Below are 7,469 nucleotides of genomic sequence, written 5' to 3'. Positions count from 1 at the left end.
GCCTTACCAGTCCTTCAACTTGTTTAATCAATTCTCTGTATTAAAATCTCTCTGTTGAAATAACTTGTGCAGGCTCTGTTTTCTGATGGACTGTGGTAGGCAGCATCGATAAAAGTAACCTCCATCCCTTTGAACCTCCTAGAGTTTGAGCACTCTTTGTGTATTCGTTTATTCATTCAACAAACATTTGTTTATACTATAATCCCTGCATAATATACAGGGTGGGGCAAAAGTAGGGTTACAGTTGTGAGGACATGAAACACAGAGTATATTCTTGTATCATTATTTATTAATTGTACTATTTTTCATATGAACAACTGTAACCCTACTTTTGCCCCACCCTGTATATTATAAAAGAATTTATTATACAGAGTATACCAAAAAAATGTATATACACTTTAACAGCTGATAGCTCAATTTTAAGAATGGAATAAACTTTAATAAACACTACCTTTATAATTATTCATAGTGTTTATATATATGTTTTGGGACACCCTATATATACTGGTACACACACATATATATAAATGCTATTTATACATTTTGAGTTACGGATAGCATATAACTAGAAGTGAATGACTGTGATTCACTCTGGGGAATAGCAATTGGAGGATTAGATGGGAAAGAATATTTTTCACGTACCCTCTGAGATTTTTACAACAAGCCACCATTACATATATATTTGAAGAATGGATTAGCATTCTCATATTCAGTGCCATCTGGTGCCAGGTGGTGGAGAAAGCCTGAAGATATACAGATTTTGCCTGAGTGATCCTGTCCCTGCTCAGCACAGGCCAACACCACAGACCAGCAGTGCCCATATCTGAGTTTCCCCTTCTCCTGAGCTACAGATTCAGAGGGATATCACTAGAAGATTAGAAATTGATATTGACAATAGACTCCCCAAACAATGGCAGTAGCCCTGACAGTGTGATTAGAATAAACTAAAGGCAAAATCCGAGGCAACTTTAATCCTTGCAAAGTCATGTGCACGGAGCAAAAGCCTGGAAGCAGAGAAAGTCTTAGTAGGAAGAGACCTTAGAGCTGGCAGATCTAACTTTTGGTTATACCCCTGCATGCAACCCCAGAACCTCAACATTTCCGCCCCCGTGTATGCGTGCGAGCAGAACTGACCTTAGCCCAAGTCCTAGGGGTGCCTGACCATCCTAACTAATTAGGGTGATCCTAACACCCCTACCATGTGATTGGTTCAGGTAACTTAAGGCAATCAGCTGGAAATCCCAGTTTTGTTGGATGACTATTAGAAGTGACACTCTTTCCAGGTGTGATGATCAAAATATTTAAAAACTTCTCCAGGTCAGGCTCTGGCCCACTGGAACCAATGTAGACTCGATCAGAACAAACCTGGCTCTGAACAATCAGTTTGGTCACTGTGCTGAAGGCTGGAAATAGCCCTGCCTCTCTCCCTCTCACTGAGAAACGTGTGGTTGCAGTCGCTGCTGGCAGCCCTTCTGTGGTCATGAGGCAAGCCACCCTGAAGATGAGAAGGACACCAGAGGAAAACTGCAGCAAGAGCCCTAGTCAGACTGTGCCAAGGCCTATCCTCCTTTATTATTTAATCCTATTGGTGAGGTTTCTGTACCTTATGACTGAGGGTTTGTTTGTTTGCTTGCTTGCTTGGTTGGTTTTTGCATCGACTCACATATTTCCCTAATCCACTCATGGTTACACTGAAGTCCAGATCAGGGAAGGGTTTCATCCAAATCCTTGCAAACCAGGATCACAATCTTCTGTTTCTCAGACCAGTGTGCTTCTAATAAACCATAACACCGCTCATACCACACTGCCAGCAGCGACAGGGACTTAATAAATGTTTGTTGAATGAATTCATTGCTGACTGTGAATAGGAACAGAGGGAAGTGCTGGCAGGGGCACAGGATAAGCAGGGGTTCGGAGTGAGGGAGGGATGACGCAGAGGGGAACAATGAGGAGAAACGCCCAAGAGTTTATTCTATTTCAGTCCCACGGACACATTTGCAGTACAAAAGGCTGCCTTGCGCTCCAGGCTTTCTGTGGATAAATCTCCTCTTGCCACTATGTCCAGACACAAAAAAATACCCAAAACATACAGAGCTTTTTGAAGTTTATTGTAAAAATAACTAAAAGGGTTCTACAAAGGTCTTATTTGGAGAGCCAGAGCCAGGCAGGGACCCGTGGCTGAGCAGGCGTTCCAAAGTCTCAGTATTGCTCGAATTCTCCTCGGAACAAGGGCAAGTGAAGGCTGTCACAGGGCCATTAGAAAAGGCAGCCCCTCTCACCTCTGAATCCCCACGGGCTGAGGGTGTGGGGCTGCCCCTGGGCTTGAGAGTGCAGGTCGCGTTCAAGTCCGCCCCTTGCCCGGGAGCTTTGTGGTATCTGGGAAAATAACACACAGCAAACAGAACCTCAGTTTTCCTTATATATAAAATGAAAATACTGTAGGCCCACTGTAGTTTATCACGGGGCCAAATGTTTCAACATTCAGAAACGCTGTATATTGCACGAATTGTATGGTGCATAACTGTATATTATGTAAAATAGGTGTGGGGAGCACCCTGTAATCAAACACATTAATATTTCTGTAGAGAAACATAAATACTTACAGTAAATGGGATAATTAAGACCATAAATAACCTCATCTCACTTTAGTCCAGCACTTGCCTCCAGGTGAGTTATAAGAACTTTGGTTGTCAGCGTTTGGATTTTTGGAATTGGGGGTAAGGGATCCAGAACCTGAAACAGCGTGTACTGACATGAGGCTGTCACAGACTTGAATGAGAGAAGGCCCCAGCTCGTGCCCAGGGGAACCACTTCTATCAGGTAATGCCAGGTCCGGCAAGCGCACCACCAGTGGCAGCAGCTATTTCAGACTGGCTTCCTCTGAAGTGTGTTTCCAGGAGTCCCCAAGGCTTTCAGAGAGCCAAGTTTGGGATCTCTTTAGAGCCTGCGCAATAGGAACAGTGTGCCCATTTGAACAGGCTCTGGGCTGATGTCTCTGAGCAAAGACAGCCCAGCTCTCCTCGCTTCTGGCAAGCCTGGCTCAGCAACCTCCCTCAACCTCCCAGTGAACCTTAGAGGCAGAGAGGTGGCTGTAAACAGGATGGAAGGGGAGCCCTGGCTCTGCTATCTGCTTCATACCAGCTCCATTATGAACCAAAAGAGAAAAACCATTTTCATTCCCCTCCTAGAAAGCACTGGCAATGCTCTGGGCACTGTTCCCATCGCCAATGGCATCAGTGGTGCTGGGAGAAGAGAGAGCACTGAGCTCTGTTCCAGCTACTAGAATGATACATGGTTTTAATTTCTGACAATCCGATAGGTGGGAAAGCAACTTCCACTCTCCTGCTTTAATTGACCAACCCTGTTTTCTATTCAAGCTGAGCATCTTTTCTACAGATCTATGTTAATCAGCCATTGCCAGTGGCTCTCCCTTCTGTAACCCCAGCCCCTGCAGACATGTATTCTCTCCAGGCTATGGGCCAGCTAGAGTAGAGCAGCACTCTCCCCTCCCCTGCTTTGGACATTATGCTTCTCTTCATCCAGCTTAATAACCGGCACTGGGCCTGGAGCGCTTATAGAGTAACACCCCAAGCTGCCATTCCCCTGGGGTGTCTGCAAATATCATGGTGCATGGCTAAGGGGACCCATTTTAAGTTTGGGGCCAAATGTCCTCCATCATATAGCAGGTCAGGATAAAGATGCCACAGCACAGAGACTGTTCTTTGAGCCAGAGCTTGTGCAGAGGCTAAGAATTCTCTGAACTTAGTATTGAAGTCAACCAGATTCCAAGGTCAGAGCTGTGAGCAGAACCAGGATGAGTATGAAACAAGTGAGGCACCTAGGGTGCCACATTTAAGGGGGTACTCCCCATCAGGGGCTGCTCTGCGCTTCTAAAGAGAGAGAATCTTCTTTGAATTTTGCACCTCGGTGCCTTTTTGCACCTTGCCCTGTGTCAGCCCAGCCTGGGAGACAGTGACAGGGTGGGGCCCAGAGCAGAAGGGACAGTCCCCTTGTCCATGGGAATCTGAGAGAGGAAGAAGCACAGACCGAGACTGGAGCCCACTCTTCCTCCTTTGTGACTTTCTAAATCCAACTTATGGCTCAGTCATGTTCAACAAGCCCTTTGGTATCTTTGGAAAGTCCTGTGTCAGTCAGCAGGAAACAGAAACCAGTGTTGCTATTAGAAACAGAAAGGGAGTAACACTGAGATTAAAAGTCAATAGAGAGGGCTGGAGGAGCGGCAGGCTCCTGCTGGGCCTGCAGCGACATCTCCCCGGCACCACAGCAGTGGCCACCCGAGCAGCTGCTGCCTCTGACCAGCCAGGAAAGTGGGGAGTCAGGCACTCAATGTGTTCAAGAACGCAGCCCCACCCCGAAGTCCAGGACTAGTGGTGATGGCCACAAAGCCATCACCACTGCTTTTCTCAGCCCCAACAAGGTGGGAGTTTAGACAATGAAACACTGGGGTCCAGGACCCCCACTTCCCCCAGCCTTGTTTACCCACGGAAATCAGCTAAAAGCAGTAGGAAAGTGGCCTTCGCCTCACTTCTGCTTCCAAATCTCAGCTTGATGGCATCTAATTGGCAGAACTAAACTCACTATCAGAACTCTAGTTGCAAGGGAGTCTGAGAAATACCATTTTTATCTTTTCAGCCTTTGGAGGTCAGAAAGGCACCCAAAGGAGGTGAAAATGGATGCTGAGGGCCAGCAGATGATGCCCAACTTGAGCCCCAAGTGAAAAGGCGCTGCAGAGGCAAGTGGAGAGAAACTAGGAAACTTGACCTCATTATTAGAGTGAAGGATCTAGTGCTCAGCACAGACCAACTTGGGCAGGGCCTTCACCTGACTGTTCACACTGCCGAGCCGGGCTCAGTGACTCTCATTGAGAATCCCTTGAGCCCCCTCAGGACAATTAGGCAGCTCAGAGCAGCTGTGACTAAGTTACGCCTCCCTTTGCCCATCCTAGACTCTCAAATTGCAGACAGAAATTATAAATATGTGATGAAACTCAGGAACTTGCCTCCTTCAAATTTTTTGTCTCATTGCTACAATTGCATTTGGAATCTCCACTTACTAAAATCCTATCTATCTCGGGTTCTTTATATCATTTCATCTAAGTCCTTTTCCAGTCTCTCTGGCACTAAGATTGGGACATGAGTTGGCATCTGATCCAATCATTTGGTGGAGTGTGTGTGGTGTTCCGGTTGTCAGCAGGAGCTCCCCAGCCCCTTAAAATCTTGACCTGTGTGGCTGCAACCACTAATCCTTGACTTACGGGTGTCAAAGGTCTCCACCAAGACCTCACTGAGTTCCAGGGTCAGGGCTTAAGTCCCAGCACCGCCTCTGTCTGCTGCCCTCCCACCGGTGGCCCCTCTGCTCCAGGCTGCTGTGGACGCATCTGTGACTGAGAGATGCCCTATTATGGTTCTGAGCACACTGCATGACAAACATCCAGAGTCACCCTTTTTTTTTTAACTTAGAAAAGTGGCAGAGTTGTACAGAGGCAGACTCTGATTCCAAAAGTGCCTTTGACTCCAGCCCCCATTATGCATTTCTGGAGGGCTCTGCCGCCCCACACCGCACCCAGCATCTCACCATCTTACTGGCGCCCTGTCTTCCCCCTTCTTTTTCTCTATTTTTGTCTTCTTTCCAGTTCTTTCATCCTTTCTCTTCTCGAGAGCAAGAGTTAAAATTTCTCCTTTTTCGCCAGTGGGGGTCCAGCTGAAAACTTTGCCTTCAGAATCTCTATCCAGTCCAGTGGCTTATCAAGAAATTTCTGTCAGTGCCCAGCCCATGTGGATTTTTGGTGTGAGCTGTTAGGACAGTAAATGTTTCATCTCATTACAAATGTGTATACAAATTTATATATATAAATATTTTACATGTAGCTATAAACTCATGTATCTTGATGTCTTCATGTATAGCCAAACCATGCCTAAGCAGTTCCTTTTGGGGCAATGATTTACATGATAAGCTAATGCTCAGATCTTTATAAGACCATAAAATGACTTGCCCAGCTCTCTCCAGTTTCCCTTCTCCACCGCCCCTTTACCTTTCCACGGGTGCAGCTTCTAGCCCAGGTGTTCCACACAGCGCCTTAGGTGTAATCAACAGTTGTCATCATGAGAAACCAGCAGAACAGCTGCACCTGACTTCATGCGTGTTCTCAGGAATGCAGAGGCTTCTCATGAGGCCATGGGGGCCAGCCTCTCACTGGCTTGTGACTTGTGGTTTCTTCTGGATGAGTCAGTCAAGATAATGTGAAATGGTGTGTCCATGATGATCTGAAGATAGGTGCCAGTACACCATGTCCTCACACATACCCAAACTCCTGGCCTCAGACATATGACTATGCCAGGATTTCTCAACCTCAGTACTATTGACACACTGAGCTGTCCTGTGTATTATAGGACATTTAGCAGCATCCTTGGTCTCTACCCCCTGGATATCAGTAGCACCCTCCATCTCCCAGTTTGGACAACCAAAAATATCTCCAGACATTGCCAAATGTCCCTTGGGATGTCAAACTGGCCCTCAGTTGAGAAGCAGTGCTCTGTATCTACACAGACACATATCATGTAAACAGAAATTTATATATGCATACAAACAATTAAATATTTATGCCCTTATTTAATGTTGGCATCTGGTATAAACTTTTCAATCAATCAGCATATGCACAAAATAGAAATGTGACATATTTTCTTCCTTTTCTCTTAAAAATTAATGTCATCTGTGATAATAGTGACATTTGTGGGGATTAAATAAATATATATACTAATAAAAGGGTAATATGCTAATTAGACCAGATAGACTGGATGTCTTCCGCACATCATTCCAGATGATCTTCCTGACAAAGCTGGAGCCATGGCCAGCCTGCAAACTGCCCATGGCCCCTCACCCAGGCCTGGCCCTGCCCCCCAGCGGGGACTCCAACCCCCATCAGGGGCAGGGCTGGCCCGCAAACCCCACAGCCCCTTGCTTCAGACAGCTACACCCCCCCCAGCAGGGACCCCCATCCCGACCCTGATCCGGGGCCCCTTCAGGGCAGGCCATCTGGCTGCCACCCATGCACCAGGCCTCTATCCTATATAATAAAAGGGTAACATGCAAATTGACCCTAACAGCAGAATGACCGCTGGACCAGTAACTATGAGGTGCACTGACCACCTCTTGGTCCCTTTCCCCAGCTCACAGGCATCAATCACCCGATGGCAAATGGGGAACTGGGGGTCGGTGGCAGTGGGGGGGGGGAGGAGCGGTTGCGGGCAGCTGGGGAAGATGGCCCTGATCGAAGACCAGGCCTAGGGACCACCCCTACACACGAATTTTGTCCATCGAGACTCTAGTAATTATATATTTCTGTAAAGTTGGCATTTACCGTAACCATAAATGACAAGGAGTCTTTTCAATCCTTCATTTATTTCCCATGGTCCTTCTCACCATGACTCCTGACTCCTTTAGCTCTAAGA

General features: G+C 46.7%; 1 long non-coding RNA gene across 1 annotated transcript; it reads right to left on the bottom strand.

The window, feature by feature from the left end:
* Nucleotides 1-2,089: 2,089 nt before the first annotated feature.
* Nucleotides 2,090-6,232, bottom strand: LOC118659915. Its single transcript, XR_004968752.1, has 3 exons — nt 6,053-6,232; nt 5,596-5,813; nt 2,090-2,376 (listed from the first exon to the last, which is right to left on the bottom strand). It is a non-coding gene; the product is annotated as an uncharacterized LOC118659915 (long non-coding RNA).
* Nucleotides 6,233-7,469: the final 1,237 nt, after the last annotated feature.

Source organism: Myotis myotis, unplaced genomic scaffold (assembly GCF_014108235.1).
Source record: "Myotis myotis isolate mMyoMyo1 unplaced genomic scaffold, mMyoMyo1.p scaffold_m19_p_1, whole genome shotgun sequence".
Taxonomy (NCBI): Eukaryota; Metazoa; Chordata; class Mammalia; order Chiroptera; family Vespertilionidae; genus Myotis; species Myotis myotis.
The sequence above is the reverse complement of the archived record's forward strand: the minus strand, read 5'-3'. Positions and strand labels throughout refer to the sequence as shown.